Source organism: Lonchura striata, chromosome 6, assembly GCF_046129695.1.
Source record: "Lonchura striata isolate bLonStr1 chromosome 6, bLonStr1.mat, whole genome shotgun sequence".
Classification (NCBI taxonomy): domain Eukaryota; kingdom Metazoa; phylum Chordata; class Aves; order Passeriformes; family Estrildidae; genus Lonchura; species Lonchura striata.
Genome location: NC_134608.1, coordinates 31,740,151 through 31,760,187, shown reverse-complemented (window position 1 = coordinate 31,760,187; position 20,037 = coordinate 31,740,151). Strand labels below are relative to the sequence as shown.

Here is a 20,037-nt window from a genome sequence, read left to right as displayed (position 1 = left end):
TTGACTGAATTTGAATTACTCATATATTGAAAAGATAAGCTGCTTAAATGAAACACATCATTTGATTTGGGCCAGCTGCAAAAAACATAGACTCTTTTATTCTCAGAAGTTCCTACAATGGATTTTTGCTAACTGTTAAAGATAAAAAAAATATTTTAAAATCTCAGAAATACTTCAGAAAAGAAAAGCCCTCCTCAGTCTTCCCTGATCCTTTGTATATGGACCTATATTTCTTTATGCATTGGCCCGACAGGTCATGAAGATGTGAATTTCCAGAGACACAGTGAGAAAGACTGAATAACAGGATCAGCGAATAGATGGCAGCCCAGTAACACCACTAGCTGTCTGGGTCACCCAACAGCCCTCAACACTTTCTGTTAACTTTCTCTTGTCTGAATTGCCCTGATGTGCATATCCAAGCAATCTGCCTTTACACATTTAGTCATCAGAGAGAAGGATATGTATTACATACATTGGAACAGGCTGCCCAGAGAAGCTGTGGATGCCCTGTCCCTGGTAGTGTTCAAGGCCAGGTTGGAAGGGTTTTGAGAAATGTGGCCTAGTGGAAGATGTCCCTGGCCATGGAAAGTGGGGTGGAACTAGATTATCCTTAAAGGTCTCTTCCAATCCAAATCTTTATATGATTCTACAATTTTTGTAGACTTAAAATGACAGTCCTTAGCAATCTCATCCAATAGTAATATTCACTTCTCAAAACCTAGCTTTTGTCACATTCATGTGGCAAAATACTCATGGCTCAAACTGGAAAAAACCCTAAACTTTCAAGTTCCCTACAGAGAAATGCAAGAAATACACATCATGGAATTGTACAGAGGCTGCTTTTCACTATGAAAAGCAATTCACTATGGATGAAGCATTTCCTTGTTCAAATTGCCATACCAAACCAGACTCAGCTAAAATATAAAAGAGACATAGGAGCTGAACTGCAGGCCATACCCTACCCTAACCATTTACATTGTTTTCCCTTGTATAGTAGACTTCAGCAATATCTTTATATAAGAAATTGTCACAGGCCTGGTATAATGATCTGTATGTCTTTTGAAGCCAACTCAGACTATCCCTTCTCAGCAGGAGAATGTGCATATAAAGAGGAATTTTCATGTCTATGAAGTAGTTTAGACTTATTCTACAGGGAATGCAAATTTCATAAGATTTTATCTATAGACATGCGCAATATTCACCACTATTTTACTGCAGTATATTAATGAATAATCATGTCACAAGACTGGTCCTGGCACAGATCACAGTGTGCTGTGAGCTTACAACTTACGGAGTTACTTCTTGAATTCAGCTGCTAAAAGCAGAGTTAGAACTTGAAAGAAAATCTACAGCAGTCCCTGTGAAAATTTCCACTGACTTCAATATGCTTTAGTATAAGCTTTTTCAGCTGAGCGTCTCCAGTGAAGTTAACTGATGAAAGCATTTGTATGTGGATGTGATTTGCTATGTAAACATATGATGGAATATATTTTCTGTGGATTCTTTGGCTGGTAACAAAGAATCTGGTAAACATTCACCCCCTTCAGACTGCAGTTTCAGCAACTAAAAGTTTTGTTTTTTCTGAGAACTGTGTGAACAGAAGCTGAAGTTCATAATAGCTCTCTAAACATTACTGTCTGGTTTCTGTTAACATTTCCATTACCACGGCTTCTCAGATAGTTTCACAACAATGCTAAATTCGCAAGGATACATTACAAAAAGATATAAGTTCCCAGTGGGTTTTTTACTACATAGCTCAAGTGTCACATTAGAAATAGATTTTTCCTTAGACACTCACCTAGGAAGAGCAGAATCACTTAGGGAGCCAAGTCTGGCCAATAATAAGCATGCGATAAACTTGCAGGAGAAACAAAAGCTGAATGCCTACCTATTGTCAAGAAATGGTCTTGAGATAGTAGTGCATGGCTTATCAGAAAGGAATGTTATGAGAACTCCGTGTACTTGAGTTTGCACAGATGCACAGAGATAAATCTATTTACTTGGTATGACTGAACCTGGGTAGAAATAACTAAACTATCTAGTGTGACCAAAAATTGTTGTGAATGCAGGCAAACCCGAAGGGAAGAGATGATGGCGTCTGACTCAATTTAGAAGGTTGAATGATTTCTTTATTATAATTATGCCAAAATACATTAATATACTATATAAAGAAAGATACTAAAAACTACAAACCTACTTGTTCTAACTAACACAACTCGTGACCCTCGCGAGAGTCCAGACACAGGTGGATTGGTCTGGCCATCAGGCTCAAATAATCCTCACCAGAATACAATCAAGCAATCACTCCGGGTAAACAATTCTCCAAACACATTCCACATGAGGAAAAACAAGGAGCAGAAATAGAAATTGTTTTCTCTTTCATTTCTCTCTTTGCACCTTTATGAAATTCCTGAGAGAGAAATGTACTTCTCACGAAGAATCTTAATTTTAAATGTTATACATATAAAATATTTTTAATTGCTTTCAGAATAAAATCTTTCATTATTTTCAGCCAGTCACTTCAAAAGAACTACTACGGCTAGTATAAAAGAATTTCTCTTGCATTTTGACCAAAATTATCTAGTAAAGCTTATTTTCAGTCAGCGAAGATATAGACAAGCAACTGGAGTAGCATTAAGCTTTATCTTACGGAAAACTTGGAACTGACTTTTCTCTATTTCAGGTAGACATAGTAGAGAGGCATTTCTAACAATGATTTTGTGGATGTACTGACTTAGCACAAGTTTACATGAAGAAAAATCATCCCATTTATAAATCAGGCTGCAAGATGCAACTTGGAAAAGGTTAGAGAATATCTCTTTCATGCACACCTGTACAAAGCCAACAAAACTGAGAAACCTATCTATAGGGAATGAGTCTCTCCCTGTCTGATGGATAAAAACTTCTGATAATTTTGACATTGCTTTCAGCTTAAATTGCATTCTAAATATTAAAGAATACATATAGGTGCAACTGATATTATTTCACAAACCTGGTTTTCAATGGCACTGACAAGCTCTTCAGTTGAAATTAAATTCTCCTTTCACGTACAACAGTAGATCGCAGTTCCAGTATCTTGCCTCCCCAGCATGCATAGAATTGATCTCAGCATTTGACAGAAGCTTTAGGAATGATCTCTGAAGGAACTAAAAAGCAGAATCTATGAAGTAAATGTAAATGAACCACAGATCATAAGTAATGTTGTCCCAAAGGAAAAAAGAATCTCGAAAATCTTCCAGGGACATATCTGCTTCACAGATGAGACCAAAGTTGTGTACTGCAGTAAGATGCAAAGTGGACATGCATTCATGTGCTATATAAAAGATATATGTTATGTGACTGTTTTAAGTATAATAATTTTGTGGTCCCAGACCTAACTGTTCTGTCTTATTCTACTTGTATAGACATTGTTAAAAGTCTTAGTGAGGCTGCAGATTTACCAGGAGAGGACTGAAGCCTTGTAATGCCCTTTGAGATCTACTATAAGGAGAGATGGTAAGTATGCTTCTATTACTTACACAGATATAAAGACAAAAATACACATTTGTGCATGCAAACAAGCACACACATTAAAAAAAATCACAAAAGGCTAGTCCCTGTCCTTAGGCCACCATGTGGCCAACTGATAAGTACACAAAAGTTAGGAAAAGGATATAAATACTTGCTCATATAGTTTGTCAGAAAGAAACATTCTCACTTTCTTGAAGTCTTTTCTTTAAAATTGATTATTTATTATTTGTCAAAAAATCATCAATTGATCTTCACGCTTTCAATGCCAAGAACATTTAAAGGAAGCTTGAAGGGCAGTTCAGAGTCTAGGAAGTGAAAAATTCTGCTGCCCAAAAGAGGCATAAAAATGCTAGTTTCACAAAATAAGCTCTGCTAAAGTGATCAGACTGCAGACTGAAAAATCTAGTTCAGAAGTCAAAAATGTAATACCAAACCAGGCAGTACAGACTAGATAGAACCTTTTCAGCACCAGACAAAGAGGACAAATTGGCTGAGCAATTGTCTTGAAGGAAATACTTTACTAGTCTGTAGTATTTCTGAGCTAAAGAACAAATGTTGCAAAGTGACAGAAGCTTCAGCTGCCTTCCAAAAGGTGTGTTCAGAAGGCCTTATGTCCCACAAAATCCACACATAGGGTGCTGCCAGAGCTATTTGTAGTTTTGCTTTCTTTTGTGTCTTTCTAATTTAGTGGTTCAAATCTCTTTGAATTTTTTTTTCTTCCAAACTATGGCTAAGTTTGCTTCCAGTCCAGAATATTCTTAGTCTCCTTTTTCAAAGATTATATTTTTTAAATGGTAGTATTTAAGAAATTTAATAAATTTATACATTTCCTGTTTTTTTCTTTAGAATTAGCATAGTTTCTCACATATTTCTTTCAAAACATCCTTTGCCAAAACAGTGACCTTGAGGGTATGAGTCTCATCTATTCATGGAAATGTTTTCTTTTCAGCTAAAAACAAGGGTTCTGTGGTTTCATCCTGTATTGCAACCTTTCAGCCAAAGACCATCTAAGTAAAAACAGAAGGAACAGAAAGCCTCATATATCTGAGGCAGCAACTTCTTGTAGGTGAGAAATGAAGGTGACATCTCCACTCCATTACAATGACATGACTTGTTACAAGTTTGACATAGCAAAATATAAACAAATCAATGTACAATTATTTTGTTTGTGGAGACAAGCAAAAAACTATCCAAAATGTAGCATCCTCAGCTGGCATTACTTTTAGACTGGCTGGCAGCCTCTGCAAAGAGAACAAGGAATACTGAAATACATTCGAAGATCCTGTTTCCAAGGCACTTTAGAGATGTGCTACCCAGGCAATATGAGAAATGGGCCTTCCATATGTGTGTGACACCTCTACCAGATTTAGAAGGTGAAGTAAAGGGACTAATAGAGTTTAATCTAAAGTGCTTATTTTGTAAATGTCACATTTTTTCTTTGAAAATTAAAATGTATGGACTCATTCCCAAAGCTCAAAAAATGAAGACTTGCACCATTTTGGATTGTTTTGCAGTACTAAGCTAGATGTTTCTGCTCTGTTGGGCAAGTGTAACAGCAGACAATAAATAGACAGCGTCTTCTGCAGGCATTGAAGGTAAAACTATACCTCAGTAAAGCTAAGACATATTACCTTTTCTAATTCTATTCCACAATTTCAATTTTCTGCCATTGTTTGTTCCATGTGCTATAGACATCGAAGGCTCTGAATTTTGTCAGTCTTGAGGTATCATAAAAGCGACAGTCTTGCAATTCATCTTTAATGAGTTGTTTACATGGAAATCAAACAGCTGTGGAATTTCTTGAAAATAGCTAAAGATCATTCCTAGCACTCTGTCTCTTAAAAACAACTTTTGTGGCCATATATCAACTATCACTGAGTGAGATTCATAGCTGTAATAAAACTGTTTACTCTTTCACTCCAAACAGTTTTCTTATTTATGTGCCCCGGCCTATATCTTCTAAAATATATACCATCTCTTATTGCTGCAACCTCTAATTTACCAACAGTATCACTAATAAATCACAAGCAACTGCTCTTACTTTTATTCCTCTCTTAGGAATAGACTGGGAGCCTTTACACACAGCTGTCTGAACTTGTATCATTTTCAGATAAAAGTATTATTTATGCTCTAAAATGTCCCAGGAGCCTCCTAGACAGAATTGTACACAATTAGGATCTACTTATTTTTACATGTGGGTCAACCAAGCAAGATTCATAATGGAAAATTTAATTCCATATCTGCATTTAGGTGAGTCTGGATCATGCATATGCATACACAAAATTCATACTAGTTGCTTGAGAGGTCATTGGACCTTCAGCATGATCACTTCAGGAAAATGCTGACATTTTCATTGGTTTTGCTACATTTGTTTATTCCTGTGTTCCAGTTTGTTCCTTTTCCAAACATCCCTTCTTTGTCTCACTATCTTTTTTTTCCAAATTATATATTGTTGGTTTGTGTTTTAGACACCAAGAATTTTAGCTCAGTTGCAAGATATACTGTTGCATGTAAGTGCACTTTGACACTGGATACAATCCAGGATGAAATACATAAAACCTGGGCTGTCACATCAAAGGATACTCAGTAAATTTAGTCCTTTAACCTTATTACTTTCAGCATTTTTAATTATACTTTATGAGTTATGTGCATTCAGTTTGTAAAGGGATGCTCTATTTGGTGAAAGAGTTAATCCTCCTATTTTAACTGCACTCACACTCTGCTATCAAAGCTCTCGGCAGCTAGATTCAAGGGCTTGTTGTGTGAATTAATCTAGTTTTTAAAATTCTCTGAGATGAAAGACACTGCAAAAATGAAAACCCCTACCTACTTACTTACTAGGAAGCCAGAAAGACTATCAGGACTTGCATGACATTTAAATTAGACAATAACATGTGACTTAAAAATCATCTTTAATTTGTCAATCCAATCTATCTGTAAAAAGAACCAAATACGTTAAATAAAATTTCTGGTCTAGTTTTTCTCTAGCCCTTTAAAACAGAAATACCAGAAAATCTAATATTTAAATTTAGACTTTTTGTTCATTCAAAGGAACAAATAGAGATAGATAACTGCAACAAGGTGTAATGTTATTAAATTACAGTCACGCTATGTAGTAATATAGTTATAATTATCTAAAGATGGCCTATCAGACAAAAATACGTGTTCAGTGTTTTTAACTGAAAGTTTATTTAGAATAACTATGGGCTTAATATGAAGCTGAATAAACCTGTAGCCTATATCCTCAACAGATTGACATTTCACTGGGATTTAAATGCAAGGCTTCTGTGGCAATAAAAAAGGGGTCATTTTTAAATGTAGCTTGCAAGAAGCTGGGTAACAGCAGGAGTGTCATATATTAGATAGGTGGGATATTTGCTAGGACAGAAAGGTAGCACTTGAAGCTTGGCTTCATGTGTGTGTAAGTGTCATTTTGTCCCATATTCCTGTTACGGGGTTTTTTATGGCTCATTTGCAAAAACTCTAAAGCTTAAGTGAGAGATATGAAGTGGTACAGATTGTTGGTTCACCAGCAAACACAACATGCAGGAAAACAGACTGTTCAATGTCCATGGGGGTAAGTGATTTTAATGAAAGGAAGCAGTGAGGGTAACCCTTCTAGATATAAAGTTCCTATATTAAAATGAAAGATTTTTTAGGATTATGGACAGATGCATATCAAGTAGACACTTGATATATTAAAAAAAAATTGAAAATAATTGACCTAACATTTGCCAAGCAATCAGACACAATATTTGATTTGCACTGTGGTATAGCTAACTAAAGTTAATTCACTCTGACACATAAAAAATGCAGTGATTAAAAGGCAGAAGCCGGACAGACCTTCTTTCCTAGTAAGCTAAGAAAAGACAGGAACACTCTTCTGAGTTACTCTGTTTACTTTTTGCAGTATGAACTGACAGGATTCGCAGCTACAAAGCAAAAGAAGATCTGTTCCATGAACTAGAATCTACCTCTGAAACATTTTTACTTTTCTAAAGAAAAGGTTGCCAAAACACATTTTTATTTATTTTCAGAGATATTTTTGTTTCTCTTATCTACAGCTGTTCCTTATTGAAGCATTTAAAAAATCAAATGAAATCTCCTAAAACAGGGATAGACTGAACCAGAGGAAGGGTTGTGTCCTTCTCTTTGTGTGTATAAATGTAGCAAAATAACATGTCATAATGGAAGCAATACAAAAATTTGAAACTTCTAATAGTTTCCAACAGGAGCTTGAAGAATCAGTTTCAAGGAAAGGATTCAGGATAACTTTTTTGCACAGTATTTTGTAGCATCCTTCAAGAATCATGACAGAGGACATACTGGGGAAAACATAATTAAAAGCATTCTTGAAGTCATGCTGTTCTTCAGCTGCTGTAAGACTTTTAGCAGATCCATCTGTATTTCAATATACATGCAGAGCCATTGGTACTTCAGCAGCATATAATGGGAACTGAGTAATTAATATTTGCACCATCTTGGTTGGAGTCTTTACTGAAGTACTTTCTGCATCCTAACTATGAGTAAAAAATTAGTACCAGGAGTACATATTTATATTATTAGCAGTTCTGCTTCTAAATATTTGTTTACAAGAGAAGCAGAATGGAAAAGAGATAAAGATAGTTTTCAAATGCTATTTTTATCCACAGAACACTCAGTTTCTATTATTCACATTAACAGAATCAAATGCAGCCTCCATCCACATGAACTAAGCCCACTCTAGGCAAGGTCTTGAAAAATGAATATATACATAGACAATAATGGACTACTCTGAAAAAGGATATAAGAATTTGGTGGAGTTTCAGAGGTATCAAAGGACAATCATATAGATGTATGGACTGCCCATGTTCACAGTTTTCTACTAAGCCTTAAAGGGTGTGTAAATACTGGGTTTATAGAAGCAAACATGGCATTCCATAACAAGCTTCTTTCTTGTTTCTACAAACATCACAAGAGGCCACAGTATCTCTAGTCGTATTACCAATTTTAAAACAGAATCCTATGCAAATTTAAATGAGACCAGGATTATATGGAGAATGTAGAGAGCCTTTGGTTGCTCTTTTTGGTGCATAGACTAGAAGATTTACACCAGAAATCATAGTCAGCAAGAGATAAGGCTGGTATAGTTCTGAAGGAAGCCAAAAGGAAAGTCACAGTCCTATTGCTGGTTGGTCCCACAGAAAAACTGCAGTTGAAGATAATTAGTAATTGCTCTATCTTCCTATGTCAAAACAATAATGCATTATTTACTGATTTTAAAATTCACGTTATTTAGTTATACAGCGTTTCTAACTTCTGGAGTAGGCATTCTAGAGATGGCAAGTCAATTTGTATCAGTCTCTTATGCTTCTTTAGAAAGTGTCTCGTAAAAGTACCAACAATTTGGTAATTATTTTATCCAGAATTTTAGTTTAAAAAAGAATATTGTGTCCAACCATCAAAAAACTTGGTTTCTGTGCAAGAAAACAGCCCAAAAGGCTGTCTGTTGATCTCTAAAATGTCAGGCCCATTATGCTGCAGAGTAGCATAAAAATGAGGTTCTAATCTTTTTTTCCCTATAGATAGAGAAAACAATAACATTTTACTAGAGAGACATTACTTCTGTCACAACCTTATACTATTAGTTGCATGTGAGATTCAACTATGGAACCTTGGCTCACATTCTGTAGTAGCCATCTTTGTCCTTGGAGATTATTTAGAGTCCCAGAGGTGGATTACTGAGAAAAAAAAGTTTGCCACTGAAATGGGACATCAGTAACAGAAATGAACCAGAACACTGCACATAAGTTTGTAATTAGAGGCCTGATTCTGCAATAGTCTGAGTATTTCCTGAACAGTTTGCTGCTGAGTACCTTTAACTCACCAAGTGATGTCATGAGTTTAGTTTGTTAAGTAACACAGCACTGCAGTGAGAGGAATGTACAGAAGGTTATTTAATAGGAGGTATGTTTCAATTGCTATTCAAAGGCAAAAAATCAAGTCTCAGAATACTGGAACTTTTTGGTTGAGACTGCACACATCCCGTGCCAACCAAGTCATTAGAGCACCTTACCTGAAGTAGAGAGAAGGCCACTTCATGAATTAAATAGCTGGACAGATGCCCAGCTAAGCATACAGACTCACTTTCACAGTCAAAGCACCCTCACAGAATTAAAATTTGATGTTATCCAAGCCACAGAGCCACTTTTCTTGGTACTGATTACAAGGATAATGTGCAGCTGTGTTGGTTGGGCTTGAAAACTTTTCAGATTGGCTCGGAGTTTGTTTTGCTTCAACTGTCTTACATGAAAAAGAAATTTCCCTCATAAATCCATATCTGCAAGCATGTTTCCTTATCACGCATTATGTGTTTACCCACAAGGAAGAATAACACTGTTCTATTTCCTAGAAAGTCCAGATCGACAAGTTCATATAAACACTGGAACAAGTTGGTATGATCATCTCGTCGTATATGAGGGAGGAAAGAAACAATGAAATCATAGTGAATGAATTATATGTGGTGAGGCATAAGTTCATCTGCCCAAAAGTTAAACTTTTTTCCACATTGATATAAATAGAGATAGTAGGAAAATTATATTTTTCAATTTTAAACTAGGTCTGTGAGCTCTATTAAGAAATTTCCAAACTTTCACTCCATCTCCTTGTGTCAGAAAAGGATTTTTGGATTCACTGCATCATTGCTAAAAGAAATTAGCAGATGCTGCTTTGTTTGGGGAAGGAGCATTTAGAATTTTTTAGAGTTTTAACAAAAAAAATATTACAGTTTTGAAGTCTTAATAATACTGGAATATCAGGCTTATTTAATAGCATTTAAATATCACAGAAAATAAACTCACAATATAAGAATCATATTCCCACAATGACTAACATAGAGTAGTAAAATTTTTTTCTATTCTTCAATCTTCTAGTCAATTTACAACCTGAAATCAAGAAACTTGGATTGTAAGCTTGAACCTCTGATACTTCAAAGAGTGCTTTTCTACTTACCATCACTATAGCCTAAAGCATAAAGGTAACCTAATTTTTCACTTTCTTTTGCTGAACTGGAAATACCAGAAATCACATACAGGTACCCAAACTCATAGGTATTTTGAGCGCAGGTGAACCTTAAATGTATATAGAAGTTGTGAAAGGATTACTTAATAAAAATTTCCATCTACAAAAAGCAACTTTGGGACATGCAAGTGAGTTCACATTCAAAAATGGTTTCAATTTTTCAAAAGGATCTCAAATTTTTATATCTCTTCAGAGTGAACAAGATTTATTGATTTTTTCCCTCAAAAATATTTTCCTATTTCTTCCTCTTTTAACTCAGTGAAGGATGTGAAAATCTACTACTTTACACATATATACATATACATATATGTGTGTATATATACATATTTACATAGATGCATTTTGTTATGTACATTCTTAGTTTCACTCTTCTTGCTGGATTTAATTTCAAAGTTGATGTTAATTCAATTTCTTATGGATTAAGACCCAGGTAAGATGGGATCAAAAAACTTATTTTTTCAATTAAACCATACTCTTGATTCTGTGGCTTTCTAGGTAAGTTAGAATTCAAAAATTGTATCCATTCCTTTTGCTGAAGACTAAATTTCTGTTACTCTGTTTCACATTATCTATGAAGGCTTTTATAGCCATACAAATTGAATAAAGAATTTTCTTGTTAACATCTCACCCAGAAATGACATTTTGTATTTTATTATTGCTCCATATGAAGAACGTCTGCAGAAAACCATAGAATCACAGAATAGTTTGGACTGGAAGGGACATTTGAAGACCATCTAGTCCAACCCTTCTGCAATGAGCAAGGATATCTTCAACTACACCAGGTTTCTCAGGCTCCTACACCCCTCACATTAATGAAGACAGTTATTGAAAGTGTTACTATCCAGGCATAAATGAACCTTATTTCAGGTACATGCAAATAACTTTGCAGATAATAAACAGGAAATTTATAGCTGTTTTTCAGTCACAGATGCTACATTCTAATAGAGAAACAAAACTTGGTGAAGGTGTTCATGCTCAAGTTTTTAAATAAATTTCAGTTCAATTGCTGCAATGCAAAACTGTCTGTCTGTGGATTGTTACAGTAAAATACAGAGTAAAATATCTCATTCTTAGTACATCCAAACTGATTCTTACTCCAGTATTGCTGACATTTTCCACTGTCCAAGATTTATAGATAGAAAAGGGTAAAAAGTTTTTATAAGAATAGCTATCATCAGGAGGATCAGAATTTGAACCCAAGACCTTTCCCTGGATAAAGAATGTATAAGTAACCAGATATCCAGGAACACTAGCTGTGGTACTGATCAAGATACCTCAGTAAAAGACTATCTGACAAAGTAACAATCATGTAGACAAGAGTCCAAGCTAGAAAGCACTTTATTGGGATATAATCAATAAGAAAATATTTTATTACATTCTAATGGGCATGTTCTTTTCAAGAAATCAACAAAAACCCAAGGTATGTGCAGCAGAAAATATTTTACAGGATTTGAAGCACTAGAAGTGATGACTTTGTTACAAGTTTTCTGCAAAAACAGCAGAATTTGTGTAAATAATTCACCAGAGTGCACAGAATAGATATGAGGAGAAGTCTATGCTCTTATAGTCCCAGCATTCATTGACTGTTTCTTAAGAGGGACTTTAATTAATGCTTACTGCCTTTTTCAAGCAGTAATGTCCTCTCCTACATGCCCTAGCTGGAGAAGCAAATGGTTTGCGACTGATTTTCAAGTGTTAGAACAAGTGACATCTGGTGTTGGTTTTTTCTAGTTCTGCAAATCAATTATATATATGCAGTCCATACTTGGATCCCAGAGATGCAATACAAGTGATTTATCAGCTGCAAATTTGTCTAAAAGTGCCACATAGCATGTTGGACATTGCTTCTAGAAATGAAACTCAGGTGTCTGATATTTAAAGGCTAAAAATCACTAGCTTGAATTCCTTCATGAACTGTTTCCCCTTACATTAATGAAAGCAAATAGTTATTTAAAAATTCATTATCCAGGCATATATGAACCTTATTTCAGGAAAAGCCAAGTTTTCTATGTGATTAGTTTGACGCCACCCCCCGCTTCCTCCTCACACACAAATCTAAAGGCAAACACAGCCTATTCAGAGATTGAACTTTAGCTGACTCTTTTTTTTTTCTTTTTTTTTTCTCCCAGTCATCATCCTCCAACTGCTTTGATGTTACAAGAGATTACATTGAGGTATGATTAGAAGGGATGCTGGAATTATGCCCACCTCTCCTCCCAGGATTTTTAAGAGAGATGTGAGTAGAACTTTCAGACTTTGGCTAAAGATGAAAGACTCCAAAAATATGAAGTGTGGAAACATGAAGGACTCACCACACTCTCTGTAATCAAGTAGAGCCCTCACAATTCTCTTCTGTGCAATATCTCACATTAGAACCTCCTCAAAGGAAACAAAATAGTTTATAAAAAGCACATTCAGTATCAGATGTCTAGATCTGTTTTGCAAATAATCTAGATAGTAAATGTTTTTGTTCAGTTCTCAACTGAGGTTAAAAATTAAAAAAAAACCAATTTAGAATACCTGTTTATTCATAAAAATAAGAATTTTTAGAATATTAGTGCATTTTTTGTTATCAAGTATCTTGTCATAAAACAGCACTTGAAATACAGTACCCTGCAGTGTGATGGTATGCATTATTCCTGAGGAGTAAATAACTCATACTCTTCCAATGCCATCCAGGAGCTGGAACAGAACCCTGTAAGCTGCAGGTCCCATGACCCCATCAAAAGTGTTTGCAGAAAGCAACTGCTGTCTTAATCTTTACCCACTCCTCATCTCTCACATTTCACAAAGTCAAGAGAAAAAAAAACCTTCTGAATGTCTTTACATTAGGAGATGATTTTGACTAAATATTGCAACCAGTAACAGAATTGCTGAACATCCCATTAACTAGCAAATGATTAAGTGCAACATTTAGGGAATTATTTTTTTATAGATAATAACAGTGCTAAAATTAAACTTTCCTCAGTCTATGAAAAAATTGTATTTATCCAATTACTACAAGATAAAAATCATTCTCACTAAGACTGTTGAGCAAGCAGCATTAATCCTGCATTTTGACCATCAGCCAATGTAAAAATTTGCTCAGATTTAACCTTCAATAATACTGTGGGACCTCTGTTTGGAACAAAATCAGAAAATAGTATCTAAATGTGATAATCTATTTTTAATTTGACAATTTTTTTTCCAGATCATCAAAAATGGTAGGATGTCAAGAGAAAATATCTGTTCTTCGTATTTTATGAGTGCTATGGATAAGTACAGAGTTTAAATTACTGCATAGGGTGCAGAGCAGTCATGCAGAAATGTTTTCCATGATAGACAGAGGTTTTCCTGTTTGATACCGCAGCACACATCTCAGCCAAAATTCCATAAGTATTTTCCCAAATAATTTCAAAGCAGTCCAGAGAGAATAGGGCTTGAACAAAGCTGAAACAATTCAGCTTTCTGAATTTCATATATAGCTCAACTGTTTATTTTCTGCATGATTTTGGCCAAGATCACAGGTATACACCAGGTTACTCACCAGAATGTCAAAGGACCATTCAAAGTAGGGAAACCAAGACTAATTAAGGTTAGATATTGATTTACATGCCTTCTTAACAACAGAGCTTTATAAATCTTTCACTTCAAACCCACTGTGAAGTTGTATGGTAATAAAAACTGGGTTCTTTAGAGTAATCTAGGAGAAAAGTTCTTAAAAATCTAAATTTTATCATGTCAAACTTTATTGAATATAGCCTCTAATTTATTTTCCTTTTTATTACCAAATGGAAACAACAAACACAAATTATCAAGATATTTCCAGCATAAAGCTGTATGTATTATTACTTAAATCAGCTAGAGCAGACTAAGACATACTTTCCTTTCTAAGGTCAGTCTTTGTTGCTTTAAATAAAAGGAAGACAGAAGATGAGCAAAATATTTGTAACAAAGAATGTTTAAATAACAGTTTTGTAAAAGTTATTTCATCCCACAGGTGTACATTTTTTATTAAAAACATGGATGATAGAAGTCCAGCAATTAAAAAGATTTGACAGTGAAAATTCTGTGGCTGCTCCACCCTGTCCTAAATGTTAAAATGAACAGTAGCAGGAAGGCATGTGTGCTCTTAGAACAATTTCTTCTTGTTTACAATTGCAGTAGGCTAAAATGACTCATCGTTCTGTACAAACAGAGAACTGTGTGCTCACAAAAAAATGTTTTGATACTATCTGAAAAGTTTCATTAAACTAGAATGTCAGAATGATATATTCAATTTCTTTGAATATAAATTTGTAAGTCATGGTGCCATCAAGAATGGAAAGATATACAATTTCTTGGAATTCTTTTTCATACTGATAACCTAGAGGACAGTATCTATTTTTATTTGCAACTGCTCAAAGGGCAGGGATTAAAAAACTTAAATTAAGATTATTGCAATATTTGTCCCACAGGAATTTCTGAAATAAAATATTTTCTAGGATTATAAAATTATATGTAGCATTTTAGAAAATGTTAAAAATTCTTATCACCATTAATTTCTCATTATACATTAATTTCTCCTTATATAATAAATATAGAGAGATTTTATGAAAGGTTCCTATATTAAAACAAGCTGTAAAGATATAACTTTTTTAAGCTTACTGTACTAACCATGAGCATGACAGTTTTAGTGATAATTCAAAGGCAGTAGAATAAGACAAGCACTTTGTGCTTGAAAATAATTCAGGAATTAATTGTTAAGAGTAATTCTGCTCAAGTTACATTTTGGCAAATATTATAATGTCTATACAAATACTACATATTTTCTCAGTTTTAAAAAATTGCTTTTCTCTTGCATTTAAAAACTACCATATATTTCAGTAAGTTATAAAATCAGTTGGAGAATAATGCATACAATACATAAACACAAACTTCAATATATATTAGAAAACATCCATTAAGAATTTAATATATTCTTCAGCCAGTGTTGAAACATAAGCTGACTTGGGTTGAAAAAAATTAGGTCAAGGGGTTTTAGACAAAGAATGAACTATGCTGCTTATCTAAAAATTCAGTGAAGTAAATAGAGGCTAAAATCTTTGTTTCAGGAATGGAAAATCAAACAGAAAGGAGACATATTGCTTCCTGTAAATATTCTCCATGAGCAAGCTACTAGAAAAGTAAATCCCGTGGACTTTAGCAAATATTTCAGGAAAGAGTATTTGTGTTTTGTGGTAGAGGAGAGCACCAACATAGAAGAGGGTTTTTGACTTTCTTTGAAGGTCACAAAAGGGACAGAGCCAGAGCCAAGAACTTTTAAAGAACAATATCCTGTCACATCAAAATCGAGTATCAAAACACACTAGAAAGTACAGACACAAAAGCGTTCACAGCAAGTTTGCCAGTCGTTTCTCTACTGACCCAAAAATTTCCATATAAATGAAGAATTACCTAAACAACCAAGTCAGGTCTATTTTGAAAGCCATTTGGTATGAATGAAAATACTAACCCAGATCTGTTTGCAACCCCTCTGATGATGTTAAAGGTGCTCTTGTTTTGGTGTGCTTTTCATAATAGGAAAATACACAAACTAAAACAGTCCTTACCTCTGTGAAAATCAAACTTCACTGTACCCAGGAGTTGTCAAATTGCACCTTTATTTCTCACTGTATCTGAACCTACATGCAGGTACAAATTAGGGAAATTAAAATTTTAGTGGAAAGAATGAATGAACAGTTATTAGAGCCTCCTATTTTCACTAAGATTCATTTAATGAGTACAAATACTAATATTCCCATAGAACTTGTTTAGAATATGAAATTTAAGAAATTGAATGGGGTCAGAAGTGTTGGCTCTTTCCCTGTTTCCTGTCTTTTCTCCAGATTTGGCAGTGAAGTTCATTAAGTTCACAATAGAAATTTCTGCTACTTAACAACACATCTCATTATGAGAAAGATTTATAAAACCCATGCTGATTGTAGCAATGGGGGCTGTCTTATGGAAAAAGCAGTAGCTGGACAGGTAAGATTCCTAGAATTTCAGGCAGACTGTAAATGAGAGCAGAATGGGAAAAGACTCGTTAACTTCTCCATAGAAAGTCCCCTTCAGTCACTTTAACCTGTTACTGCTTGAAAAATCACATCAAAGATTATTTCAGGATTGTAGAAATGCTTTCTACAATTTTAGCCTCAAAAGAGGTGTTCAGATTCTCTGAGGCAAGTCACTAGAGTTTATTTGAACTACAAAACATCAATGAAAGCTGCTTCAAGAAAACAAATTGTAATCAACTTTCATTGCTATTAAAACACATCTGTTTTGGCTACATGGAACCCAAATGAAATCCCATGTGAATTAATGTGTAAAACCAGCCAAGTTTAACAAGTGTTTATGACTTTCTGAAGTAAATGTCATAAAATGACTTTATCATTGCTTTGATTCCTGTTCCACACAGAAAAATTCCTTAGGATTTTGCAGATTAAATATGAGAAAATATACAGAATTTTAAACAAAATTTTAAACTAAATTTTAAGATGTGGTGTGCACCTCATTTTATCATAGATATGCATTCTACTTTGAAGAAACATCTTATCAGTTTATAAGAAGAATGGTGTGGATAAAATGCAATCACTTGGCCAACCATACCAATAACCCACCTTGAAAGACCTATTAATTTCAAATACAAATTAGAATAAGCACAAAAGGAACAACAGAGAAGGACACAGAACAGACACAGGAAAGAACTGGAAATCCTTAATTTAAATATTCACTCAGAAAGTTGATAGTTGATTTTATAACATCAAAAATATAAAAACCTTACGTAAAAAAACTTAATCTCTCTATTCTGCAAACCATACTGTTTCTTCAGAACATGTGTATATGTATTGGGAATTGGGGAAGAAAAGGCACAGATTTTTTAAGCAGGAAGGCTGTAGAAATATTACTTCCCTGGCCACTATCTGAAGAGTTCCACTCTGATCCTTAAATTTTTCCAGAGCTTATGAGGTTAGCAAAAACTGTTTGCAAAACTGAAATTTTGTATTCAGTTGTCTATAAAGCTATTTGGAAGAAAAGATTAGTTTACTTGCACATTCTAAATTAATATAATAGCCTTTATATTTTTTAAGTCCCAGCTGGCTTGTCCCTCACTGTGATGCAGCACTAGGGCTTTGAGTTCCTTTTTTAAGCTAAGAAATTATCATTTAAAAAACACATTCTAAAAGCATTATTTATGGGTAGAATCAAGCACTTAACAATTAGGAACTGCTTGAATTTTCATTGTTTTTGACTGCATTATGATACAGCCTTTAACTACTACTACTACTACTACTAGTCTTTTCTTTGAACTTATTCTCATCCCATATCACACTTATGAATTCCTGTGCAATGCTGACAAATCAATTAAACTGAGTGTTTCACAGACTGCCAGTAGAGCATGTTCTAGATGGCAAGCTTATTACATACTGGAAGTCATGTTTAAACATATTAAATGTTTAATGCCAAGTGAAGAAATCATACCACTACCCATAGTAGCTCATAGAATTTAGTGTTGGCTTCCTTTTGCTGGCAAAACTGGCAACCAGAGTCTGAAGAGTGACTTACAGCACCAATTGTTATTTTGAATTGAGATCACCGAAGTCCTTCAAATCTGTGTCTCCCCTTTGTTAAACAAGGTGATAATGACTCCTTTTGCAGAGTTGTAGTGAAAATGAGTCATATCTGTGCGCTTCTGAGAGAGTACTGAAAGCTGGAGTAAAAAGGTGGATGAGGGAATTAATCACTGTCTCTGAAAAGCAGAATTTGAATACTGCAAAATGTATGTGGTGCTGGACTGTTAACTGTCAGTTAATGAGGATTATTGTGGGTTTTTATCAAGACCTAAACAAAATGGGCACTGTTTTAAACTATGTTTTACAAGAATATTTCTGTAAAAATTATCCTAAAAACCACCTTTGCAATTTACTAAAATGTAAATTACTGTGATAAATAAAGCTTTAGTCATTTATTTACATACTTATTCATTTAACAAATTTAGGATTCACTTTCTTTCTGCTAAAGTGGAGATTCAACTTGTTTCAGAGACTGAGGTCATGGAATGATGGTTCTGTGAGCATCACCAAACTTAACTCTGTCTAATGCCTATGAACCAGTGGCACCTATTAACAGTTCATACCCTTTACATCTTATTTCTAGATTACCAAGATTGACCTGGAAATTCTCAGTATGAGAAAAATAAATGAAGCCTCAGACCCAAATCTTCTAACATTTAAATCATAGATCCTCAAGAACTTGAAGCAATTGGAAAAAAAGTCTGTTCATATCATAAAGAAGAGGTAAAAGAAGAAAAAAATATAAAATAACATTTTAAAATTGCTTTACACTACATAGAACATATAAATTCATTTAAGAAGAGGAATGAGAGATGTTTGTATATAGACTTTTGCACCAGCGGATGACCAGATTTCAAAAACGTAATGTGAAAGATGCCAAGCATGAAATCCCAACCTACTATTAAATAATAACACTGAAAGACCTGTCATTTATTTCACTGTGAACAGTTCTTTATTCCAGCTCCCAGCAGGAGTTTGATGAACAAAATTACTAATTTACTCTGAGTTTATTCCACAAGTATCTAAAAAGGAAGAAGCATTGGGAAGAATTTTGCATCACTGTAGGTTTTCTTCTCTAAAGAAACGGGGACATTTTCATTGGAAGCAGCAGCAGCTAGTTTTGCATTCCAACAAAACCTGGAGATAAAACTCTACCTCCTGAAAAAGTGCTGTCTTGCATGTAAGTTAATTTATGGTTTATTACAATCGTAATAAGACTATTTACAAGGTTTGACTTGGAGGTCTGCCTCCTCTGTTAGACACTAGCGTGTCCATCCTTCCTGCTGGAACTGTGGTGATTCCATACAGGAAGGAATATAAAACTCAGAAGGTGAGAGGAAACCAAGGTACGCAACACAGAGTTCTGGATCTAAAACACCAGCAAGTAGCTACATAAAAGATATAGTGACATCTGCTCTTTGAGGTTTCCAAACTGTCCTTGGCAATTTGCTGCGATGTGATTTTTAAAAAGATATCCTTTCCCCTTTTACTTACAGTTTTATGTTTTATGCTTCATTCTCTGTAGTATCTTCTCTGCACCAAAAAAGGCAGTGTAGGCATTTCTTTTTATCACTATTAATGATTAGCAATTCAGAGAAAACTGTTATGTACATTCACCTTGATCTTTTAAAATGCTGCATATATACTATTTTTTGAGGACTTCCAGGCTTTCTTATCCTAACTTTCTAATTTCAAGGTACACCAAGAATTGAATATATTATCTGTCATGCTTTTAGCTACCTACTTTTAAAAAGTCTGCTTGTGCAATAACTGACCCAGGTCTCCAGGCAGCTCTTACATATGAAAATAATTTTGTCTTGACAAAGTAAAACCAAAAATCTCACTGCTTTATAAGCATAAAACATTTGGTGGATTAGCATCAAAGATCAGGTGGAAT

The 20,037-nt window shown here is 34.5% G+C and overlaps 1 long non-coding RNA gene across 1 annotated transcript; it reads left to right on the top strand.

Moving 5' to 3' along the window:
* Nucleotides 1–3,402: 3,402 nt before the first annotated feature.
* LOC110475252 (uncharacterized) lies at nucleotides 3,403–18,826 on the top strand. The gene is made up of 3 exons (XR_002466236.3): nucleotides 3,403–3,495; nucleotides 12,699–12,805; nucleotides 18,724–18,826. It is a non-coding gene; the product is annotated as an uncharacterized LOC110475252 (long non-coding RNA).
* Nucleotides 18,827–20,037: the final 1,211 nt, after the last annotated feature.